The 25,706-nt window shown below is 45.4% G+C and overlaps 1 protein-coding gene across 3 annotated transcripts in view; it reads right to left on the bottom strand.

The window, feature by feature from the left end:
* The window catches only part of LOC106561726 (tetraspanin-18B), a 106,142-nt gene that overhangs the window by 55,655 nt on the left and 24,781 nt on the right, over positions 1-25,706 (bottom strand). Inside the window, exon 2 of one of the 3 annotated variants that reach the window (XM_045688564.2) lies at positions 10,749-10,830. The exons of 1 other annotated variant lie outside the window; for it this stretch is intronic. The gene's annotated coding sequence lies outside the window, so the exon portion shown is untranslated. Of the gene's footprint in view, positions 1-10,735; positions 10,831-25,706 lie in introns of all 3 variants that reach the window. One more of the 3 variants, XM_045688563.2, reaches the window with a different exon arrangement.

The raw sequence follows: 25,706 nt of genomic DNA on the forward strand, positions 1-25,706 counted from the left end.
ACACAATAATCTAATACCCTGTCTAATTTCACAGGTAGCACCTGCTGGCCGGCAGGGGCCATTATGACAGCTCGTAGCATGACGATGGCACCGACTAATACACTGGCATGACAGTACTGTGGTGCGCGTTTTATGGCCACTGCCCACTGTGACAACACTAGTGATCCCTGTTGACTTTCACAGCCATCGCTTAAGAAGTATGAGGGTTAGGGGTCCTGTACCGCTGGGTTACGAGTGCTAAGAGTCCCGCTGGGTTACGAAGTCCTGCTGGGTTATGAAGTCCCGCTAGGTTACGAAGTCCCGCTAGGTTACGAAGTCCCGCTAGGTTACGAAGTCCTGCTGGGTTACGAAGTCCCGCTGGGTTACGAAGTCCTGCTGGGTTACGAAGTCCTGCTAGGTTATGAGTGGTAAGAGTCCTGCTGGGTTACGAAGTCCTGCTAGGTTACAAAGTCCTGCTAGGTTACGAAGTCCTGATGGGTTACGAAGTCCTGCTGGGTTACGAAGTCCTGCTGGGTTACGAAGTCCTGCTGGGTTACGAAGTCCTGCTAGGTTACGAAGTCCTGATGGGTTACGAAGTCCTGATGGGTTACGAAGTCCTGCTAGGTTACGAAGTCCTGCTGGGTTACGAAGTCCTGCTAGGTTACGAAGTCCTGATGGGTTACGAAGTCCTGCTAGGTTACGAAGTCCTGATGGGTTACGAAGTCCTGCTAGGTTACGAAGTCCTGATGGGTTACGAAGTCCTGCTGGGTTACGAAGTCCCGCTGGGTTACGAAGTCCCGCTGGGTTACGAAGTCCTGATGGGTTACGAAGTCCTGCTAGGTTACGAAGTCCTGATGGGTTACGAAGTCCTGCTAGGTTACGAAGTCCTGATGGGTTACGAAGTCCTGCTGGGTTACGAAGTCCCGCTGGGTTACGAAGTCCCGCTGGGTTACGAAGTCCTGATGGGTTACGAAGTCCCGATGTGTTACGAAGTCCTGCTAGGTTATGAGTGGTAAGAGTCCCGCTGGGTTACGAAGTTCTGCTGGGTTACAAAGTTCTGCTGGGTTATGAAGTCCCGCTGGGTTATGAAGTCCCGCTGGGTTATGAAGTCCCGCTGGGTTATGAGTGGTAAGAGTCCCGCTGGGTTACGAGTGTTAAGAGTCCCGCTGGGTTACGAAGTCCCGCTGGGTTACGAAGTCCCGCTGGGTTACGAAGTTCTGCTGGGTTACGAAGTCCTGCTGGGTTACGAAGTCCTGATGGGTTACGAAGTCCTGCTGGGTTACGAAGTCCTGATGGGTTACGAAGTCCTGATGGGTTACGAAGTCCTGCTAGGTTACGAAGTCCTGATGCGTTACGAAGTCCTGATGGGTTACGAAGTCCTGCTAGGTTACGAAGTCCTGATGGGTTACGAAGTCCTGATGGGTTACGAAGTCCTGCTAGGTTACGAAGTCCTGCTAGGTTACGAAGTCCTGATGGGTTACGAAGTCCTGCTGGGTTACGAAGTCCTGATAGGTTATGAGTGGTAAGAGTCCCGCTGGGTTACGAAGTTCTGCTGGGTTACAAAGTTCTGCTGGGTTACAAAGTTCTGCTGGGTTATGAAGTCCCGCTGGGTTATGAAGTCCCGCTGGGTTACGAAGTCCCGATGGGTTACAAAGTCCCGCTGGGTTACGAAGTCCCGATGGGTTATGAGTGGTAAGAGTCCCGCTGGGTTACGAAGTCCTGCTGGGTTACTAGTGGTAAGAGTCCCGCTGGGTTACGAAGTCCTGCTGGGTTACGAAGTCCCGCTGGGTTACTAGTGGTAAGAGTCCCGCTGGGTTACGAAGTCCTGCTGGGTTACGAAGTCCTGCTGGGTTACGAAGTCCCGCTGGGTTACTAGTGGTAAGAGTCCCGCTGGGTTACGAAGTCCCGCTGGGTTACTAGTGGTAAGAGTCCCGCTGGGTTACTAGTGGTAAGAGTCCCTCTGGGTTACGAGTGTTAAGAGTCCCGCTGGGTTACTAGTGGTAAGAGTCCCTCTGGGTTACGAGTGTTAAGAGTCCCGCTGGGTTACGAAGTCCCGCTGGGTTATTAGTGCTAAGAGTCCCACTGATCATAATGAATAAGAGAGGGGACCTGATCCTGGATCAGCCCTCCTACCCTGAGCCGGCCCTGGTGTATGTTGACTCCACAGGGGTCCACAGGGGGGTCCACAGGGGCCCACAAGGGGGTCCACAGGGGCCCACAGGGGGGTCCACAGGGGGGTCCACAGGGGCCCACAGGGGGTCCACAGGGGTCCACGGGGCCCACAGGGGGGTCCACAGGGGTCCACGGGGGCCCACAGGGGGTCCACAGGGGGGTCCACAGGGGCCCACAGGGGGGTCCACAGGGGGGTCCACGGGGGTCCACAGGGGGGTCCACAGGGGGGTCCACAGGGGCCCACAAGGGGGTCCACAGGGGGCCCGGGGTCCACAGGGGCCCACACTCTGGGACGGCCTTGTAAACCGGCACATGTGCCAAATAACCCTCCCAAATCACCTCTGGGTCCATGTTCACCTCGTCGTCATGTTCGTCAGTCTGTGTGGTGAGATAAGGTAACCAAGCCTGACACACACTCATAACTCCAGAGCAGATGTTCAACCTTGTTTTAGTGACTGTACCTCCTGTGGAGACACTGTGGATAGACCAGCTAAACCAAAGCAGACAGACTAAAATAGCAAATTGTTTGTCAAAAAATGATGGAGCTTCAACCTGTACGAAAAGGTGATAGTTTAAAACCACTGTGTTAGATACTCATCTGAGAAAACCAATGTCCCAAACCTCATGTCTCTATCATAATCCATTCAAAAGTTATTGGAGTTTGTACTCTTGTAAGATGGTCGAATTAAGGTGAATAAATCAATGGAAGCCAGAGAAGAAAAAAAAAGTGGTCAGGAAAAAATGAATCAGGAAAACAACACGGTGTCAGCTAGGCTGGATGCTGTACCGGACAACAGGACGGTGTCAGCTAGGCTGGATGCTGTACGAGACAACAGGACGGTGTCAGCTAGGCTGGATGCTGTACCGGACAACAGGACGGTGTCAGCTGGGCTGGATGCTGTACCGGACAACAGGACGGTGTCAGCTAGGCTGGATGCTGTACGAGACAACAGGACGGTGTCAGCTAGGCTGGATGCTGTACCGGACAACAGGACGGTGTCAGCTAGGCTGGATGCTGTACCGGACAACAGGACGGTGTCAGCTAGGCTGGATGCTGTACCGGACAACAGGACGGTGTCAGCTAGGCTGGATGCTGTACCGGACAACAGGACGGTGTCAGCTGGGCTGGATGCTGTACCGGACAACAAGACGGTGTCAGCTAGGCTGGATGCTGTACGAGACAACAGGACGGTGTCAGCTAGGCTGGATGCTGTACCGGACAACAGGACGGTGTCAGCTAGGCTGGATGCTGTACCGGACAACAAGACGGTGTCAGCTAGGCTGGATGCTGTACCGGACAACAAGACGGTGTCAGCTAGGCTGGATGCTGTACCGGACAACAACACGGTGTCAGCTGGGCTGGATGCTGTACCGGACAACAGGACGGTGTCAGCTGGGCTGGATGCTGTACCGGACAACAGGACGGTGTCAGCTAGGCTGGATGCTGTACCGGACAACAGGACGGTGTCAGCTAGGCTGGATGCTGTACCGGACAACAACACGGTGTCAGCTGGGCTGGATGCTGTACCGGACAACAGGACGGTGTCAGCTAGGCTGGATGCTGTACCGGACAACAACACGGTGTCAGCTGGGCTGGATGCTGTACCGGACAACAGGACGGTGTCAGCTGGGCTGGATGCTGTACGAGACAACAGGACGGTGTCAGCTGGGCTGGATGCTGTACCGGACAACAGGACGGTGTCAGCTAGGCTGGATGCTGTACGAGATAACACCACGGTGTCAGCTAGGCTGGATGCTGTACGAGACAACAGGACGGTGTCAGCTGGGCTGGATGCTGTACCGGACAACAGGACGGTGTCAGCTAGGCTGGATGCTGTACTGGACAACAGGACGGTGTTAGCTAGGCTGGATGCTGTACCGGACAACAGGACGGTGTCAGCTGGGCTGGATGCTGTACGAGACAACAGGACGGTGTCAGCTGGGCTGGATGCTGTACCAGACAACAGGACGGTGTCAGCTAGGCTGGATGCTGTACCGGACAACAGGACGGTGTCAGCTGGGCTGGATGCTGTACCGGACAACAACACGGTGTCAGCTAGGCTGGATGCTGTACCGGACAACAGGACGGTGTCAGCTGGGCTGGATGCTGTACGAGATAACACCACGGTGTCAGCTAGGCTGGATGCTGTACCGGACAACAGGACGGTGTCAGCTAGGCTGGATGCTGTACGAGACAACAGGACGGTGCCAGCTAGGCTGGATGATGTACAGGACAACAGGACGGTGTCAGCTAGGCTGGATGCTGTACCGGACAACAAGACAGTGTCAGCTAGGCTGGATGCTGTACGAGACAACAGGACGGTGCCAGCTAGGCTGGATGCTGTACGAGATAACACCACGGTGTCAGCTAGGCTGGATGCTATACCGGACAACAGGACGGTGTCAGCTAGGCTGGATGCTGTACGAGATAACACCACGGTGCCAGCTAGGCTGGATGCTGTACGAGACAACAGGACGGTGTCAGCTAGGCTGGATGCTGTACGAGACAACAGGACGGTGTCAGCTAGGCTGGATGCTGTACGAGACAACAGGACGGTGTCAGCTAGGCTGGATGCTGTACCGGACAACAGGACGGTGCCAGCTAGGCTGGATGCTGTACCGGACAACAGGACGGTGTCAGCTAGGCTGGATGCTGTACCGGACAACAGGACGGTGTCAGCTAGGCTGGATGCTGTACGAGACAACAGGACGGTGTCAGCTAGGCTGGATGCTGTACGAGATAACACCACGGTGCCAGCTAGGCTGGATGCTGTACCGGACAACAGGACAGTGTCAGCTAGGCTGGATGCTGTACCGGACAACAGGACGGTGCCAGCTAGGCTGGATGCTGTACCGGACAACAGGACGGTGTCAGCTGGGCTGGATGCTGTACGAGACAACAGGACGGTGTCAGCTAGGCTGGATGCTGTACCGGACAACAGGACGGTGTTAGCTAGGCTGGATGCTGTACCGGACAGGCTTACCATTGAACTTGTTATCTTTCTTCTCAAATCCGGAGGACATAAAACAATATAAAGGTAAGATAGATATCGATTTTGATACATGACATGTAGTATTTTCATATTTGCGAACTTCCTGTTCTTTTTTAAAAGAACTCTCACAAAAACAAGCGTATCTCTGTGAAATGTAAACGGAGTACTGAGCAGTACACCAAGAGTTTTTATTTTCAAAGCCTTTCACATTTAATTCAGCTCGTGTCAGTCTATTTTTGCTCATTGCGACCCACTGAAACAACATGGAAGACGTGACGCGCAAATATAAAATCCTCAAAAGTTTTGGCGATAAAGCTGTGCCACTCTGTCAACAGCGCTCAGTGCTAATTATCGGAATGGATTAGGTTACGAAATCCGACTTTAAAAAAAAAAACATCATGTTAATGATATGTTACAAAAAGAACCCACTGAATTATTTATTACAACATGAAGAATCACATGTGTCTCGGTAAAAAAAAAAAGTATTTTATAACATAAGGAAGTGAAATGTCATCAGCAAAGCCCTTTTGCACCTACTCTGGGCAGAATGGGTGGACAACCTAGAAGTTGCACTCCCTCCAATCCCTTGGTTCACTCTAAGATCAAGCCTCCAATAGGCAAGGAGTTGAAAGATATCCAAAAGGTGCTTCTACATCTGCATCGCTTGTTGTTTTGGGGGGTTTTAGGCTGGGTTTCTGTACAAGCACTTTGTGACATCTGCTGATGTAAAAAAAACAAAAAGGGATTCATAAATACATTTGATTTGATTGAAATACATTTGTTTGATGAGAATCCTGCTTCTCTTAGTTCCCTGAGTCGTAGTGCGTCTGAGAGGCAACCAGCTGAAGGAAAGAGGAGGAATGGAAAAAGGGGTTGAACGCTGAACATTTTCCAGTGCCTTTAGGCAACAATCTCATGAAAATTCTAAAAAAGGCGAGGATCGGCTTTTAGGGACTTTTCATTCCACCACCAGGATGCCGCGAGCGAGGAGACGCCATAACTCAGAAATCACGCTGGGCTTCTACACAAAGAGCACTCAGAGAAATGAGATGTAATCTTACGAGGCAGGGCCTACGAGCCGAGAACATAGTGAGATATAGGGAGCTAGAGGACAACAGGCAGCTACAGCCAACTGTGAGAAAGAAAGTTCACTTCCCAATAAATTCCTTCCGTTCCTGCCTGGAAAAACAAAACATTAAAAAAAAAAACACAAAACTGCTGTATGTTTCAGCACTGCACAAAAAAAACACACAATAACACAAAACGGATGACATATGAAGGGAGCTAGCGCCACAAACAGAGGTCCCTAAAGGTGCAACCTGCAATAGATAGGCTCATCTCAATTAATGGCATTTGCTGGAGAGAAGAAGAAAAAAACGTGTTAAGGACTGGGCCTTTAAAAGGTTGTTTTGTTTTGTTTCATTCAATACGGCGGGCCGGGGAAATCAGAGCGATCAATCCCTCCCTCCCAGCCTGGGAAAAATAAACATTACAAAAACACTAAACTTATCAGGAACGGAGGGATAAGTGCCTCAAACAAAGGCATAAATAGTTTGGGCTGTCATTAACAAGGCGGTCCGGGGAAATGGGTGTGAGCTGACAGGTCCTCAACTGGTCCTCACCAAGAGGGAATGTTTTTGGGAACACGGGGCCGAGGTTAAGTAGCCTACCCTGAGACACACACACACACACACACACACACACACACACACACACACACACTGTGAGAACACACTGCCTTGCTGAGACCCAGGCTGTGGGAAAGGGAGTTTACACAATCACATCATCTTGACTTATGGGAGGCAGGGGGAAGGAGAGAGTGAGAGAGGTAGGGAGGGAGAGAGAGGGAGGGAGGGAGGGAGGGAGGGAGGGAGGGAGGGAGGGAGGGAGAGAGAGGGAGGGAGGGAGGGAGGGAGGGAGGGAGGGAGGGAGGGAGGGAGGGAGGGAGGAAGGGAGGGAGGGAGAGAGAGAGAGAGAGAGGGAGGGAGGGAGAAAGAGAGGGAGAGGGGGAGGGAGAGAGAGAGAGAGAGAGAGAGAGAGAGGGAGGGAGGGAGAAAGAGAGTGAGAGAGGTAGGGAGAGAGAAAGAGAGGGAGAGAGAGAGAGAGAGAGAGAGGGAGGGAGGGAGAAAGAGTGGGAGGGAGGGAGAGAAAGAGGGAGAGAGAGAGGCGAAAGGTAAAATGGAAACTGAGACGTTTGGAAGAGGTCCAAGATTAAGTCCCTGTAGGAAAACATGTCAATAGGTTTGCACCACAAAACATGATCGATAGGATGGTATACATTTTACATTTTAGTCATTTAGCAGACGCTCTTATCCAGAGCGACTTAAAGAAGTGAATGCATACATTTCATACATTTTTCTTTCTTCCGTACTGGTCCCCCATGGGAATCAAACCCACAACCCTGGCATTGCAAACACTATGCTCTACCAACTGAGCCACACGGGACCACTCATATGGTATGGTATGGTATGGGATGGGATGGGATGGTATGGGATGGTATGGGATGGGATGGTATGGTATGGTATGGTATGGTATGGGATGGGATGGTATGGGATGGGCTGGTATGGTATGGGATGGGATGGGATGGTATGGGATGGGCTGGGATGGTATGGGATGGGCTGGTATGGTATGGTATGGGATGGGATGGTATGGTATGGTATGGGATGGTATGGGATGGGATGGTATGGGATGGTATGGGATGGTATGGGATGGGATGGGCTGGTATGGTATGGGATGGGATGGTATGGTATGGGATGGTATGGGATGGTATGGGCTGGGATGGTATGGGCTGGGATGGTATGGGATGGGACGGTATGGGATGGTATGGGATGGTATGGTATGGGATGGTATGGGCTGGGATGGGCTGGGATGGTATGGGATGGTATGGGCTGGGATGGTATGGGATGGGATGGGATGGGATGGTATGGGATGGTATGGGATGGGCTGGTATGGTATGGTATGGGATGGGCTGGTATGGGATGGTATGGGATGGTATGGGATGGTATGGGATGGGATGGTATGGGATGGGATGGTATGGTATGGTATGGGATGGTATGGGATGGGATGGGATGGTATGGTATGGTACGGTATGGTATGGTATGGGATGGTATGGGATGGTATGGGATGGGATGGGATGGTATGGTATGGTACGGTATGGTATGGGCTGGGATGGTATGGGCTGGGATGGTATGGGATGGGAGGGTATGGGCTGGGATGGTATGGGCTGGGATGGTATGGGATGGGATGGTATGGGCTGGGATGGTATGGGATGGGATGGGATGGTATGGGATGGTATGGTATGGGATGGTATGGGATGGGATGGTATGGGATGGTATGGTATGGTATGGGATGGTATGGTATGGTATGGGATGGTATGGGATGGTATGGTATGGACTGGGATGGTATGGGATGGGCTGGGATGGTATGGTATGGTATGGTATGGTATGGGCTGGGATGGTATGGTATGGTACGGTATGGTATGGGCTGGGATGGTATGGGCTGGTACGGTATGGGATGGGATGGTATGGTATGGGATGGTATGGGATGGTATGGGGTGGTATGGGATGCTATGGGGTGGTATGGGAGTAGCCAGCCAAATAGAAAAACCTGTTTGGTCTCGCACATGCTCATACCTTACTATCTATTTAACATCTATTTAACATCTATTAAACATCTATTTAACATCTATTAAACATCTATTTAACATCTACTAAACATCTATTTAACATCTATTAAACATCTATTTAACATCTATTAAACATCTATTTAACATCTACTAAACATCTATTTAACATCTATTTAACATCTATTTAACATCTATTAAACATCTATTTAACATCTACTAAACATCTATTTAACATCTATTAAACATCTATTAAACATCTATTAAACATCTACTTAACATCTATTAAACATCTATTAAACATCTATTAAACATCTACTAAACATCTATTAAACATATATTAAACATCTATTAAACATCTACTAAACATCTACTAAACATCTATTAAACATCTACTAAACATCTACTAAACATCTATTAAACATCTATTAAACATCTATTAAACATCTACTTAACATCTACTTAACATCTATTAAACATCTACTAAACATCTACTAAACATCTACTAAACATCTATTAAACATCTACTTAACATCTATTAAACATCTATTAAACATCTATTTAACAACTATTCAACATCTATTAAACATCTATTAAACATCTACTTAACATCTACTTAACATCTATTAAACATCTATTAAACATCTATTTAACATCTATTAAACATCTATTAAACATCTATTAAACATCTATTAAACATCTATTAAACATCTATTTAACAACTATTCAACATCTATTAAACATCTATTAAACATCTACTTAACATCTATTAAACATCTATTAAACATCTATTTAACATCTATTAAACATCTATTAAACATCTACTTAACATCTATTAAACATCTATTAAACATCTACTAAACATCTACTAAACATCTACTAAACATCTATTAAACATCTACTAAACATCTACTAAACATCTATTAAACATCTATTAAACATCTATTAAACATCTATTAAACATCTATTAAACAACTATTCAACATATATTAAACATCTATTTAACATCTATTAAACATCTATTAAACATCTATTAAACATCTATTTAACATCTACTTAACATCTATTAAACATCTATTAAACATCTATTAAACATCTATTAAACAACTATTCAACATATATTAAACATCTACTTAACATCTAATAAACATCTATTAAACATATATTTTTAGGCGCATATTTATGGTTGCAGTGTAGAGCCCTGAAATTCACTCACAGAGATGTAAAGAAATTTGACTCCAACCAATCACAGCATACAAAACTCACACTGCCCTACCGGGAGGCGGGACAGACAGCAGACTGTTAAATCATCGTTCACTTTGTGACTGACAGGCGACCTGTCCTATCAATAGATCGCTAGAATACTTTTTTTTCTGACTAGAGAATTGAAAAGTAGCCTAGTTAATTTAAGTGGAAAAAGTAGCCAGCTGAAAAAGAGTCTGTAATCGGCTTTTCCGACAGCCCGGCGCTACTGGAAAACACTGTGAATGTGGATCACAGAAGGCCAGACAGCAAAGATTGGAGTTTTCCAGTGTCCAGAATTAATTGATTAATAATCTCACATATGAGAGAGTAAATATTATTTAATTAATTCTTAACTTTACGGAATATAGTCTGATGTAAAACATTTGGAAGGGGTTTATTTTGGGAGCTGTAAAGTGAAAATAAATGGAATAAACCGAAGTGCTGAAGTGATTAGCATGAGGTCAATGAGGATCAACAATGTGGATTTTTCAATGTCATATTTCAGTGTGCATGCATGATAAGTTTAATATTGAACTATCTCTGATTAGGGAGTGAACGTTATTTATAATAAAAGTTACACGGAGAAAATCGGACCTCTCTGAAATGAAAACGGATGACATTCCCTTCAGGAAAATATATTTTTAGCTAAAAAGAAAAACAAGTGTCCCTCCCCTATACCCAAAATAATAATTAAAACAAAGTGGATAGCAGAGAACATGCCTACCGTTTACACTCACTTCTTGGCAAGACCAGAGCCTTAGATACGCAGTTTATGAAACTGTTCTTCAAACTGTAAGCATTACACGGCAGCACAGGAATCTGTGGGACACAAGGTTGTGGGTTCACAGACCACCATGAATGGAGTAAGGATGGAAAAATCTCCTTCATAGTAAAAAGCAATTGCCTTTTAGAAACAAACAATTCTAGGTCATTTTACATATTAACAGAATATTTTTTTAATACCGCACAAATGACTGAAATTACAAACATAACAAAGATGAGATGAACACACCAGGCCTATCATATTTCTCCAATGCTAAAGCAGTATGTGGTGTTTACAACTAAACTGATCCTGTTTGTAAATAATTACATTTTCAATGTCATTAGGAATCTCAGTATGTTTTGTACTTCCAAAAGTTAGGCCCACCTTTCCACCCCAGACAGTAGGTCCTACCTTTCCACCCCAGACAGTAGGTCCCACCTTTCCACCCCAGACAGTAGGTCCCACCTTTCCACCCAAGACAGTAGGTCCTACCTTTCCACCCCAGACAGTAGGCCTCCCTTTCCACCCCAGACAGTAGACCTCCCTTTCCACCCCAGACAGTAGGTCCCACCTTTCCACCCCAGACAGTAGGCCTACCTTTCCACCCCAGACAGTAGACCTACCTTTCCACCCCAGACAGTAGGTCCTACCTTTCCACCCCAGACAGTAGGTCCCACCTTTCCACCCCAGACAGTAGGTCCCACCTTTCCACCCCAGACAGTAGGTCCTCCCTTTCCACCCCAGACAGTAGACCTCCCTTTCCACCCCAGACAGTAGGTCCCACCTTTCCACCCCAGACAGTAGGTCCTCCCTTTCCACCCCAGACAGTAGACCTCCCTTTCCACCCCAGACAGTAGGTCCCACCTTTCCACCCCAGACAGTAGGTCCTCCCTTTCCACCCCAGACAGTATACCTCCCTTTCCACCCCAGACAGTATACCTCCCTTTCCACCCCAGACAGTAGACTTCCCTTTCCACCCCAGACAGTAGGTCCTTCCTTTCCACCCCAGACAGTAGGCCTCCCTTTCAACCCCAGACAGTAGGTCCTACCTTTCCACCCCAGACAGTAGGTCCCACCTTTCCACCCCAGACAGTAGGTTCTACCTTTCCACCCCAGACAGTAGGGCCTCCCTTTCAACCCCAGACAGTAGGTCCTACCTTTCCACCCCAGACAGTAGGTCCTACCTTTCCACCCCAGACAGTAGGTCCTACCTTTCCACCCCAGACAGTAGGCCTCCCTTTCCACCCCAGACAGTAGACCTACCTTTCCACCCCAGACAGTAGACTTCCCTTTCCACCCCAGACAGTAGGTCCTTCCTTTCCACCCCAGACAGTAGGCCTCCCTTTCAACCCCAGACAGTAGGTCCTACCTTTCCACCCCAGACAGTAGGTCCCACCTTTCCACCCCAGACAGTAGGTCCTACCTTTCCACCCGACAGTAGGTCCTTCCTTTCCACCCCAGACAGTAGGCCTCCCTTTCCACCCCAGACAGTAGGTCCTACCTTTCCACCCCAGACAGTAGGTCCCACCTTTCCACCCCAGACAGTAGGTCCTACCTTTCCACCCCAGACAGTAGGCCTCCCTTTCCACCCCAGACAGTAGGCCTCCCTTTCCACCCCAGAAAGTAGACCTACCTTTCCACCCCAGACAGTAGGCCTACCTTTCCACCCCAGACAGTAGGTCCTACCTTTCCACCCCAGACAGTAGGCCTCCCTTCCACCCCAGACAGTAGACCTACCTTTCCACCCCAGACAGTAGGTCCTACCTTTCCACCCCAGACAGTAGGTTCTACCTTTCCACCCCAGACAGTAGGCCTACCTTTCCACCCCAGACAGTAGGTGCTACCTTTCCACCCCAGACAGTAGGCCTACCTTTCAACCCCAGACAGTAGGTCCTACCTTTCCACCCCAGACAGTAGGGCCTACCTTTCCACCCCAGACAGTAGACCTCCCTTTCCACCCCAGACAGTAGATCCTACCTTTCCACCCCAGACAGTAGACCTCCCTTTCCACCCCAGACAGTAGGTCCTTCCTTTCCACCCCAGACAGTAGGGCCTCCCTTTCCACCCGAGACAGTAGGCCTATCTTTCCACCCCAGACAGTAGGTCTTACCTTTCCACCCCAGACAGTAGACCTACCTTTCCACCCCAGACGGTAGGTCCTACCAACGCTGAAAAATGAAAGCTTTAACTACTGGCTACTGTTCCTCTGTGGCTTAACCCAATGACAGAATGTTTCCCCTAAAAGCTGTCTGGGTTTAAACATATTCTAACGTACAGAAAGTAATCTCTTAATCAATTGATAGTGACAGAATTAGATTACTTCCCAAGCAAATATGAAGGAGAAAAAAAAGTGTCTCTTTGGTGACAGAAGGTTGTAGCTCAGCCTCTGAATGTCAAAGAAAATAATCAATGATATTCCCCATAATGCATCGGAGGCACATCTTTCCGAGGTATTTTACAGATTGTTTCTAGCATAAAGCATCGCGGACCAAAGCGCTTTTGTAGATCACTTTATATAATCAGATCCTTTATTTTTTTTTCTTCTTCTAAATCTTAAACTAACAATGGTTAGGTCTGTGCTTTCTGCCAGTTTCTTTAATAAAAGGTTGGCCTATGGCATACCGTCTCATAACCCCTCAATTCTGAGTCTTGGTTTTAACTCAACAGCCCTTCACTGACACAGAGGTAGGCTAGTTAAAGAGTGCATTGGTGGGTCGAGGAATTGACCGACAAAATCTGTGGATATAGCAGCCTATCGCCTATTTTAATTTGTTAAACAGGTAGGTCCACCTCTCATTGCTTAAATAGGAAGAGATTTGCTCCAACACAAAGCCCTCTTGTTGTTAGTAAAGTCTAATTAAAATGAAGACGGTTGAAATGAATTATGCCTACTCGATTTTGCCTACGTTCAGCACCATGAGCTGTTAATTCCTGATTGATTGCACCTTGGCTGCTACTTCACGTTTCAGAACCACAATGTAAATGACTTGAATCTGACTTATTGTGAAGTCAATAACTCTTGATAAATAAATCATGAGTAAGAAACAATTTGTTTTTAATAAAAAATCAATTACAGTACTAGCAAGCTATCAAAGTTGACCTCTGGTCCTCCTTTTCATCTTCGCTCTCTCCTTCTCAAACTGAACAGAACAAAGGTTATAGGCTAGTCCATGTGCATTTCGTTTGGGGCAAGGCCTCATCAACAACAAAAACATTTTTTTTGGGGGGGGGGGAGGGGAAGAAGCCTTTGACTCACTTCCTGCACTGCCACTGAAGGCCTGCATAGCCATTGGTTAGGAAGCAAACAAAAACGTTGTTTGATCAGCAAGAGCTGAGCAGGCCGGGGCTCAGGGTTGGACTATCCCTCGCAGTGTGTGGGGCGGCAGGTAGACCGGCGGGTAGGATCACTGGGCCAGTAACCGAAAGGTTGCTGGATCGAATCCCTGAACCGACAAGGTAAAAAAAAAAAAAAAAAAGGTTGTTCTGCCCCCAAAAACAACTTCTCCCTGGACACCATGGATGTTGATTAAGGCAGCCCCCCCATGCACCTCTCTGATTCAGAAGATGTGTTCAGTTGTACAACTGATGTGGCAGCCCAGTTGTATTTACACCATCCCAGCAGCTATCTTAGAAAAATAACTTTGCTTTGTGCTTCTCCCAGCATGCACTTCATGGCCTATAAGCTGTGAATCATGGGTTTCAGACCACTCTAACTAGCCTATAGGCTATGAATCATGGGATTGTCATTTACAAAATAGCCTCCAATACCCTACTTAATAAACTGGATGCAGTCGATTACAGTGCCATCCATTTTGTCAGCAAAGTGCCATATACTACCCACCACTGCGACCTGTACGCTCTCGTTGGCTGGCCCTCGCTTCATACTCGTCGTCAAACCCACTGGCTCCAGGTCATCTACAAGACCCTGCTAGGTAAAGTCCCCCCTTATCTCAGCTCACTGGTTACCATAGCAGCACCCACCTGTAGCACGCGCTCCAGCAGGTATATCTCTCTGGTCACCCCCAAAGCCAATTCCTCCTTTGGCCGTCTCTCCTTCCAGTTCTCTGCTGCCAATCACTGGCACAAACTACAAAAATCTCTGAAACTGGAAACACTTATCTCCCTCACTAGCTTTAAGCACCAGCTGTCAGAGCAGCTCACAGATCACTGCACCTGTACATAGCCCATCTATAATTTAGCCCAAACAACTACCACTTCCCCTACTGTATTTATTTATTTATTTATTTTGCTCATTTGCACCCCATTATTTCTATTTCTACTTTGCACTTTCTTCCACTACAAATCTACCATTCCAGTGTTTTACTTGCTATATTGTATTTACTTTGCCACCATGGCCTTTTTGCCTTTACCTCCCTTATCTCACCTCATTTGCTCACATTGTATATAGACTTATTTTTCTACCGTATTATTGACTGTATGTTTGTTTTACTCCATGTGTAACTCTGTGTCGTTGTATGTGTCGAACTGCTTTGCTTTATCTTGGCCAGGTCGCAATTGTAAATGAGAACTTGTTCTCAACTTGCCTACCTGGTTAAATAAAGGTGAAATAAAATAAATCAAAATTGAGACCCCTCTAACTAGCCTATAGGCACACTTGATATTGCACGTCCAGCGGAGAATCAGAGATGAGGGGCACACATCCATAAATAGCCTAATAAGCAACTAATTCTTAAACACTGGGAAATATTGACATTTCATAAATTACAAATGACATGACCCGCCCCTGGACTAGATTTAAGAAAATAAATACTAAACCTTCCCCTTGACTGAAATTGAAAAAGCATGACCCTCCTCCATTTTTCTCCAGGTATCCATACTGTACATTTCGATCCATCCCTTAACTGTCTGTTTTGTTCAGTAAACATCATTCTGCGTACATCTCAATGACGATGCTCTTGAGTGAGTATTCATTAAGAATCAGCGGTCAAAACTGAAACTGTGAGTAACTCTCTCTCTCTGTGTAGTTTTCCCATGCTAGCCTAGCGCTCTGCATGTATAAGCTCACCACAGTGGCACTATTTTATATATAAACACTGCATTTAGTTCTATTAGACAGGACCACACAGACAATGTGCAGCCTGACCACAGCTGGGATGTCTCTGAATCTGTTTGGACCTCATTACATTTGCTTAGTGAGCAATAGAAGGAACAATGTGTACTGTTTTCCCCTGTGTTCTAGGGTTTAAATGTGTTCTAATGTTCGTGTGTGTTCTAATGTTGTAGTGTGTTCTACAGTTGAAATGTGTTCTAATGTTCTAGTGTGTTCTAGGGTTTAAATGTGTTCTAATGTTCGTGTGTGTTCTAATGTTTTAGTGTGTTCTAATGTTCTAGTGTGTTCTACGGTTTAAATGTGTTCTAATGTTCTAGTGTGTTCTAATGTTTTAGTGTGTTCTAATGTTCTAGTGTGTTCTAGGGTTTAAATGTGTTCTAATGTTCTAGTGTGTTCTACGATTTAAATGTGTTCTAATGTTCTAGTGTATTCTACGGTTTAAATGTGTTCTAATGTTCTAGTGTGTTCTACGGTTTAAATGTGTTCTAATGTTCTAGTGTGTTCTACGGTTTAAATGTGTTCTAATGTTCTAGTGTATTCTACGGTTTAAATGTGTTCTAATGTTCTAGTGTATTCTACGATTTAAATGTGTTCTAATGTTCTAGTGTATTCTACGGTTTAAATGTGTTCTAATGTCCTTGTGTGTTCTACGGTTTAAATGTGTTCTAATGTTCTAGTGTATTCTACGGTTTAAATGTGTTCTAATGTTCTAGTGTGTTCTACGGTTTAAATGTGTTCTAATGTTCTAGTGTGTTCTACGGTTTAAATGTGTTCTAATGTTCTAGTGTATTCTACGATTTAAATGTGTTCTAATGTTCTAGTGTATTCTACGGTTTAAATGTGTTCTAATGTCCTTGTGTGTTCTACGGTTTAAATGTGTTCTAATGTTCTAGTGTATTCTACGGTTTAAATGTGTTCTAATGTTCTAGTGTGTTCTACGGTTTAAATGTGTTCTAATGTTCTAGTGTGTTCTACGGTTTAAATGTGTTCTAATGTTCTAGTGTGTTCTACGATTTAAATGTGTTCTAATGTTCTAGTGTGTTCTACGGTTTAAATGTGTTCTAATGTCCTTGTGTGTTCTACGGTTTAAATGTGTTCTAATGTTCTAGTGTATTCTACGGTTTAAATGTGTTCTAATGTTCTAGTGTGTTCTAATGTGTATAGGGATTTTGATGGGTAGATTTAGTTACTAATCACCTGTAGAATGAACTTTAAAGCAACGCTTAAGCAACGCCCGACAGCATCAATCTCAGAGAAATAATTACCAGCTTGAGAATAATATTGCAAGAATCAGATCACTGTCGGTTCTCCATTTCAAACCCACGATGATACAAAGCAGCCAACGGCCTAAATGGTACCCTATTCCCTAAATAGTGCACTAGGGTCCATAAGGCCATGGTAAAAAAAAAAAGAAGTAGTGCACTATATAGGGAATAGGGTGCCATTTGGGATGTAGAAACCTCTAGTCAGTCAGAGGCATTGTGATAGAAGGCCAGGGTTTGGGGGTGGGATGTTCTTGCTTTCACCAAATCCAGACACAATCACAGGGGGATTATGGGGCTAGAAAATGAAAATAGCGTTTTATCTCTCATTAATTTCAATGCATCAGTCTGAGAGCTCTTTGATGGAAGCTTGGAGACAAATACTAAAGATATGGACGAGGCAGAGAGGCAAGGAAGGGAGATTACAAGAAAGCAGGGCTCCAGTATGATAATGAGGAAGAAAGATACTAAATGTTTATTTTTGGGGGGGGGGGGGGGGGGTTCTCTTTTCAAGTCCTTTGTAATCTCAGCCTCTGATCTCTGGTGTCTCGGGTTCTGCAAAAGAATGACAAAACGAACTTTGGGGACGGGCTAAAAGGAAAAACAAAATATGTTTTATTGTCACGTACATTGGATAGGTGCAGTGTCATGTGTTGTTTTACAGGGTCAGTCATAGTAGTACAGTAACCCTGTGGCAAATTAGGGTGAAGTGTCTTGGTCAAGGAACAAGTCCGATTTTTCACCTTGTCTGCGAAATGTGTCAAAAATATATGTCACCAGACTGTTCCCACAGAATGATTAAACGCTGTTCAAATGTCCTATGAATGAAAATGAAATTCCATGTATCTCTATATCACCTACAATACAATCCTCAAATGAGAATTATCATTCAATCTGGAGAGAAACACAATGGGGATGTATTCCAATCTGCTTTAAGAAGCTATAAAAATTGTGCATGCTGAGAATGTTGTGGTAATATTAGGTCAAACTTAAATATAACGTTTCCTAAATGTTTTAGAAATGTTTTGAGTACCTCCAAGACAAGGTCAATGTATATTGCATGAACATCAATGTAATATTATGTTAAATCTAAAACAAATATCCTATGAACATCATAAAAAAAACAGACTTATTTCATGCTTACAACATTAAGGGAATGTCCTGTGCAACCTAACTCAAACATTGCATGAATGTCATCACAATTGAGGATATGTAACGGCTGTCTTCGTCGTCAGATGAAACAGAGAAGTCATCGTCGGAAAAGGTGGACCAATACGCAGCGGAGTGAGTGTTCATATTCAATATTTAATTAATAGAAACACTTTAAACAAAACACGAAAATGAACGACAGCCTACAGTTCTGCTAGGTCCAAAACTAACAAAATACAATTACCCACAAAACCCAAAGGAAAAACATGCTCCTTATGTGTGACTCCCAATCAACAACAACGAACTTCAGCTGTGCCTGATTGGGAGCCACACACGGCCCAAAACAAAGAAATACAAAAAACATAGAAAAAGAACATAGAACGCCCACCCAATGTAACACCCTGGCCTAACCAAAATAAAGACCAAAAAACCCCTCTCTATGGCCAGGGCGTTACAGGATATTATGTGCTTTGGGAACCCATCTCCTGTAATGTACCGACACTGCTCCCACAATCTAATGAAATGTTCTGGGAACCTTTAAAGAACTCAGAAAGGCTGTTTTATTAACATTCTTGTTGTATCAAAGGAATATTTTGTGCACACTGATACAAAATGATCGGAACGTCAGTACAACAGGACAGTTGTTGCGTTTTTGGGAACATATGTCTCGTAATTTCCCCCACAATGTTCCCACAACCTAATGAAACATTCTTGTAATCTTTAAAGAACAGATGGAATGTGTTCTCGGAATGTTCTTCTAACATCAGGTGAACGTTTTTCTTTTTTTCGCACCCTAAAATAAACCTTTTCAAATCATCCTCACAACTGGATAGTTTTGGTGTTTTGGGAACATATATTTTGTGATATCCCTACAATGTTCTCACCAGACTGTTCCCACAACCTAATGAAACATTCTGGGAACCTTTTATGAACAGACTAAATGTGTTATAGGAACGTTATCGCAGCATCAATGCAAATGACATATAAACATACAAACTTTTGGGGAATGTTCTGTGGTGGTTGTTACTGATGTTGTGCACAACATTTTAGTGAACGGTAGAACATTCCAAGGATATTTAATCTAAAAACCTTTTTTTGATAAATAAATACGATTTTTTTATCAAAAACATTTCTCTTAATGTTTTTGGTATGTTATCATCCTAATGTTAGATAAAACCCTAACTACAACTTCATGGGAATCTTAGCTAATGTTCTGGAAATGTTCCCGGTTTGCTGGGTTTTGTCTCTGCTACTCCATGGCAACCTGTACCAGCTCACCAAGTCTGGAACCAACAGGATCCTGATTAGATTCTACCCCTCAGCTATAAGACTGATCAATAGTTAGTTAAATAGTTAACCAATAGCTACTCTGACTATCTGCATTGACCCTTTTTGATCTAAATCTTTTGACTCATCCCATACGCTGTTCTTACTGTCTATTATCTATCCTGTTGTCTAGTCACTTTTCCCCTTCCTATATTTACATATTACCTCAACTACCAACACTGCTGCTACCGTCTACTATCTATCCTGTTGCCTAGTCACTTTTCCCCTACCTATATTTACATATCTAACTCAATTACCTCGTACCCCTGTATATTGACTCAGTACTGGTACCCTGTGTATATATCCAAGTTATTACCTCATACCCCTGCACATTGCCTCAGTACTGGTACCCTGTGTATATATCCAAGTTATTACCTCATAGCCCTGCACATTGACTCAGTACTGATACCCTGTATATATATCCAAGTTATTACCTCATACCCCTGCACATTGACTCAGTACTGGTACCCTGTGTATATATCCAAGTTATCGTTACTCATTGCTTATTTAACCCTTGTGTTATTATTTTATATAATTTTTTATTTGTTTCTCTCTGCATTATTGGGAAGTAACATTGATGTAAGGAAGCATTTCACTGTTAGTCTACAACTGTTGTCTACGAAGCATGTGACAAATAACATTTGATTTGATTTGAAATACACTACATGCTAGTCGAACATCTCATTCCAAAATCATGGGCATTAATATGGAGTTGGTCCCCCCCTGCACTGCTATAACAGCCTCCACTCTTCTGGGAAGGCTTTCCACTAGATGCTGGAAAATTGCTGCGGGGACTTGCTTCCATTCAGCCACAAGAGCATTATTGAGGTCAGGCACTGATGTGGGGGGGATTAGGCCTGGCTCGCAGTCGGTGTTCCAATTCATCCCAAAGGTGTTTGATGGGGTTGAAGTCAGGGCTCTGTGCAGCGAATCAAGTTCTTCCACACCGATCTTGACAAATCATTTCTGTATAGACCTCACTTTGTGCACAGGGGCATTGTCATGCTGAAACAGGAAAGGGCCTTCCCCAAACTGTTGCCGCAAAGTTGGAAGCACAGAATCGTCTAGAATGTCATTCTATGCTGTAGCATTAAGATTTCCCTTCACTAGAACTAAGGGGCCCGAACCATGAAAAACAGCCCCAGATCATTATTCCTCCTCCACCAAACTTTACAGTTGGCACTACGCATTCAGGCAGGTAGCGTTCTCCAGGCATCCGCCAAACCCAGATTCCTCTGTTGGACTTCCAGATGGTGAAGCGTGATTCATCACTCCAAAGAATGCATTTCCACTGCTCCAGAGTCCAATGGCAGCAAGCATAATGATGTTAGGTTGTGTGCGGCTGCTCGGCCACGGAAACCTATTTCATGAAGCTCCCGACGAACAGTTCTTGTGCTGACGTTGCTCCCAGAGGCAGTTTGGAACTCGGTAGTGAGTGTTGCAACCGATGACAGACGATTTTTACGCACTTCAGCACTCGGCGGTCCCGTTCTATGAGCTTGTGTGGCCTACCACTTCGCGATTGAGCCGTTGTTGCTCCTAGATGTTTCCACTTCACAATAACAGCACTTACAGTTGACCAGTGCAGCTCTAGCAGGGCAGAAATTTGATGAACTGACTTGTTGGAAAGGTAGTATCCTATGTCGGTGCCACGTTTAAAGTAACTGAGCTCTTCAGTAAGGCCATTCTACTGCCAATGTTTGTCTATGGAGATTGCATGGGTGTGTGCTCGATGTCATACACCTGTCAGCAACGGGTGTGGCAGAAATTGAATCCACTAATCTGAAGGGGTGTCCACATACTTTTGCCTATGTAGTGTATCTAAGCATGAGGAAGACCCAAGCCGTTCTGGTGGGTGGAGTTTGTAAAGCCTAAAGCTTAGACTGGGCTGTGTTCGTTAGGAACAACACGTAAGAAAACGGTCTGAAACCGAATGAAAAGATTTCGTTCAAGTAGTCTCTAATCTAATGAACAAAGTTCTTGGATTAATAAAGAGTGGTGAGCTTCTTTAGTTGAGGCAGTTGGGTTGGAAAGAAAAGCTCCCTCTCATCCGGAAGTGTTTTGAGTGAGAAAAAGGGTTGAAACATCTGCTTGTTGCTAAGTGGTGTGCTAGCTACTCTGAACTGCTTAAAAAAAAATTTTAAAAATAAAGGAAAAGTGATTGTGGCAGAGCTTCTCTCTGTTCATCATCATTGTTATTCCTCTCTCTCTGTTCACCATCATTGTTATTCCTCTCTTATCTGAGCTAATTTACAGTTCTTCTCCAGTTTGGACTAGTTTCTCATGTCTATGTGAGCATGATTTGAAGAAACAGGTCCCTACTATAAACTCCAATGCAACCACCATTTTAAACAACATTTTTTGTTGTTGTGTTGGTAGACAGACCCTTTTTTCCCCCAAAGAAACCCGTATTAGTGCCGTCATAAGTACATACGACAGATAAAACTGAGTGAATCTCTGGGCACCCGGAGGTTTATGAGACACCCCCAAACTGCTTTGGCTAGCTTTAGTAAGGATGGACACCTGTTTTATTGGGCTCACCTGTCTCCTCTCCTGACAACAGTTATCTGTAGAGATGATCACGTCAGTGCATATTGCTGGAGCACCGCCTACAACTGTCTGGTTCTGGTAATGCTCTGTTCACTTCACTATCCCCCCACACACACACACCACGACATGCACAAACACCCACACACACACACACTATCACACACCACACACACACACACACACACACACACACACACACACACACACACGACATGCACAAACACACACACACACACACACACACCCACACACACACACACACACACACACACACACACACACACACACACACACACTATACACACACACGACATGCACAAACACACACACACACACACACATACACACACATGACTTGCACAAACACACACACACACACACACACACTATACACACACGCACGCACGAACGCACACACGCACGAACGCACACACACACACACACACACTATACACGCACGAACGCACACACACACACTATACACACACACACACACACACACGCACGCATGAACGCACACACGCACGAACGCACACACACACACACTATACACGCACGAACGCACACACACACACACTATACACGCACGAACGCACGCACGCACACACACACACTATACACACGCGCACACTATACACACACACACACACACACACACACACACACGCACGCACAAACGTACACACGCACGAACGCACACACACACACACACTATACACGCACGAACGCCACACACACACACACACACTATACACGCACGAACGCACACACACACACTATACACACGCATGCACACTGAACACACACATGCAAGTACGCACACTAGTAATGCGCGGGTTGACTCAAAACCCGCAGTCCCTGCAGTTATATCCGTGGGGAATGTGGGTTTATGGGTCATGAAATATTGTGTGGGTGGAGGGGTCGGTGTTAAAACAATACATAAAAACATCCATAAATGTATAATTCTTGTGCAACTTAAATCTGTAGGCTACATTGATGTTTTTCTTGTATTATTTTGAGGCTATCTGATATTAGTGTGAAATCCTAAGCTTTAAGGTCTTACTTTTAAGCGCGCCAAATAGTCTACACGGCTATCGCCAAACGCTTTTGGGAACGGGACAGAACAAGTTAACATCGATCCACTGAGGCAAAAAAAAAAGGACAATGTAGGAGTTTGATTCAATAAGAGAAAAGCTGTGAAATAGAGTTGAAAAATAAACAGGAAGCCAGAAAAGTCATGAAAGATGGTTTTTTAAGTGGTTAAAGAGGATGATAGCAGTGCCTCTACTGTGTGATGATTATGAGGCGCTATACAAATTCGACAGTCACAAGGCGGTATCCGATGTCAACTAGAAGTATTCATTCTATCATTAATGACATTATTCTGGTGAGAAAGGATTTCATTTAGTCCTCTAGAACAGTGTTGGTATCTCCAACAGGGTTTCCCAACCCTGATTCAACTTGTCAACTAACCATCAAGCCCTCAATGAGTTGAATGAGGTGTGTTTGTCCAAGACTACAATAACAATGTGTACTGTTGGGGGTACTGGAGGACCAGGGTTGGGGCTACTGGAGGACCAGGGTTGGGGGTACTGGAGGACCAGGGTTGGGGGTACTGGAGGACCAGGGTTGGGGCTACTGGAGGACCAGGGTTGGGGGTACTGGAGGACCAGGGTTGGGGGTACTGGAGGACCAGGGTTGGGGGTACTGGAGGACCAGGGTTGGGGGTACTGGAGGACCAGGGTTGGGGTACTGGAGGACCAGGGTTGGGGCTACTGGAGGACCAGGGTTGGGCTACTGGAGGACCAGGGTTGGGGGCTACTGGAGGACCAGGGTTGGGGGTACTGGAGGACCAGGGTTGGGGTACTGGAGGACCAGGGTTGGGGTACTGGAGGACCAGGGTTGGGCTGTTGGGGGATACTGGAGGACCAGGGTTGAGGCTACTGGAGGACCAGGGTTGGGGGTACTGGAGGACCAGGGTTGGGGTACTGGAGGACCAGGGTTGGGGTACTGGAGGACCAGGGTTGGGCTGTTGGGGATACTGGAGGACCAGGGTTGAGGCTACTGGAGGACCAGGGTTGGGGGCTACTGGAGGACCAGGGTTGAGAAACACTGTTCTAGGGCAACACATGACAGAAGCGAAGCTGCATGTATCTAATTATAGACAAGTTGACTAACAAATAGACTACCAAAATGTTGGAAATTTTAAGCAGAAACAAAATTAGGCCCCCCAAAAAATCCCATGGTTAGGTTAGACCATTTCCGCTTTCTACTCCCTGGAAGAGGGACAGGTGATGAGTAATCATTGGGAACGCATCCAACCATATCCTCTCTCCCTGACGTTCCACTTCAAAATAAAACCTGTAAGAGTGTGTGTGTGTGTGTGTGTGGTGCGTGCGTGCGTGCGCGTGTGTGCGTGCGTGTGTGTGTGTGTGTGTGTGACCTGAAGTGTTTTTTTAATATCTCTGCTTAACTTGATGAAGAGAAGACTACAGCCAATTTCAACTCTCATTCTCCTCAGCATCGGTGGCATCGGTGGTATCAAACACAAATAAAAGGACAGACGCTGCTGTCTGAATCAGTTGGTTGGATAATAAAACACATTACCATGAATATCTAAGGCCGTCCATATCTCTGAAATGGTTTGATGAAACAGTCTGGTGGCTACTCTCTCTCTATCTTCCCCTCACACAGTGGATTACCCTTCTCTACCAGCTTCAAAGAGAGGGAGATATGGAGAGGTAGGGAGAGAGAAGGAGATATGGAGAGGTAGGAAAATAGGTAGGGATTAGGATTGAAGGAGAGTGGAGGAGATTATACTTCTCAGTATGCAGCATACATTTCCCTTGACTAATGGCCAAGTAATGGTTAGTATGTCTGGTGTGGAGTCAGACATACTAACCCACACACACACACACACACACACACACACACACACACACACACACACACACACACACACACAAACACATTCAAAGAAAATCTCTCCTCTTCTTCTCATCAGTCTTCTCACCAATGCAGAGTAACAAGGAAGCAGAGTAACAAGGAAGCAGAGTAACAAGGAAGCAGAGTAACAAGGAAGCAGAGTAACAAGGATAAAGTGTAACAAGGATGCAGAGTAACAAGGATGCAGAGTAACAAGGATGCAGAAGGATGCAGAGTAACAAGGAAGCAGAGTAACAAGGAAGCAGAGTAACAAGGAAGCAGAGTAACAAGGAAGCAGAGTAACAAGGATGCAGAGTAACAAGGATGCAGAGTAACAAGGATGCAGAGTAACAAGGATGCAGAGTAATAAGGATAAAGTGTAACAAGGATGCAGAGTAACAAGGAAGCAGAGTAACAAGGATGCAGAGTAACAAGGAAGCAGAGTAACAAGGATGCAGAGTAACAAGGAAGCAGAGTAACAAGGATGCAGAGTAACAAGGATGCAGAGTAACAAGGAAGCAGAGTAACAAGGAAGCAGAGTAACAAGGAAGCAGAGTAACAAGGATGCAGAGTAACAAGGATGCAGAGTAACAAGGAAGCAGAGTAACAAGGATGAAGAGTAACAAGGATGCAGAGTAACAAGGATGCA

This window comes from Salmo salar, chromosome 10 (assembly GCF_965601325.2).
Source record: "Salmo salar chromosome 10, fSalSal1, whole genome shotgun sequence".
Lineage (NCBI taxonomy): Eukaryota > Metazoa > Chordata > Actinopteri > Salmoniformes > Salmonidae > Salmo > Salmo salar.